Genomic DNA, 1,409 nt, shown 5'->3' on the forward strand with positions numbered 1-1,409 from the left:
ATTCATAAATCAATCCCAAAAAAACAAATACCATATGTTGTCTCAAATATAAGGAAACCATCATGCAAACTGGAATGTACAGTGATGGAGTAATGGAGACTACTATATCCAGATGTGAAGACAATGCAACATGCATCCCAACATCCAAATAAAAGATGGCCTCCCAATGAAAGTGTTGGAAATATCTAGACAATGGGATGCTGGAGTGTCTGATATCATCTGTATCAGCAATGTCGGGTCACGCTTAAATAGCAGACTGATGGATTTTAACTCCTTATAAAGGAATGTACTGTCGGGACAATATGGACAAAATCAGTCAGGGGTGGAAACTGGGGGGAGGGGAATCCCACACTATACAGAATTGTATGATAAAATTCCAAAATTAAAATAAAAATTTAAAAAAGAAGTGAAACAATGCTCCAAAAATAAAGTCTACTTAGCAAGAGAGGCAGAAAGGAGCAGGGGATGGTGGTTATGGTGGTGGTAGTAGTAGCAGCATTAGTTGTAGTAAATCATTGTGGTAACAAAACCTCAGGTCACCAATCCCATTCTCAAATGAACGACCCAAAAAAGAAATAAGGCATTAGCCTCTCCGTGACCATAAGTTACACGTTTTGACAGTCGGCAGAGTCTTATGGCAGAGTTGGTATATGTGCACGAGCTGGGAATTAGGATGTGGGCAGAAAACAGGAAGAGCAATTGGGGGTTCTAGCGACCAGGTGACATGGATGGAACACTGGACCTCCAGATGCAGAGAGGAGGAGGAAGGAAAGAGCACCACATGGCAAGGAAGTGCCTTTGCCTAGCAGGGCCTTTAACCCAGGTCTCAGGCTGACAGGGGTCAGGTGGCACTGACTGAGTCTATCTAGGACTAACTTTCTAAGTAGGTGGAGTCTCTCCATCCACAGAACAGCAAGGTCACTTGTTTGATTTGTTAACAGAATTCAAAATGCTGCATTTGCAGCAATTCCAAGGGCATCTGGCACAGAGCAGATGGTGAGTGAACTCCAATCACTGTTATTAGCATCTATGGACCTTGAAAGCAGAAAGTACTAGTTTTCACTGTCAAGAAATCATCATTTCTAGCTGCATCTGAACTTGATCCTGGTTAAACGCAAACTTCATCACTCTAAGCCAGTAGATTTGGTTTTAGTCATGTGTGTGACACCTTCCTAATTTCCTCATTATCCAATAACCTATGGTTATAACTATTAACAACATCTCTAGCAATATTAATAACAGTTATTAACAGCAATAATAGCAATGGCTAACACAGTCCTAGAGGCTTTACAAATCCTATATCATGCAAACCTTCTAACAATTCCAGAAGGTAGATACTATTAGTAATGCCATTTTATTTTTTAAAAGATCATTTATTTGGGGGTCTGGCATGGTGACTCAATGGAAAA

Source organism: Ochotona curzoniae, unplaced genomic scaffold (genome assembly GCF_017591425.1).
Source record: "Ochotona curzoniae isolate NIBS_2020 unplaced genomic scaffold, NIBS_Ocur_1.0 contig_1898, whole genome shotgun sequence".
Classification (NCBI taxonomy): domain Eukaryota; kingdom Metazoa; phylum Chordata; class Mammalia; order Lagomorpha; family Ochotonidae; genus Ochotona; species Ochotona curzoniae.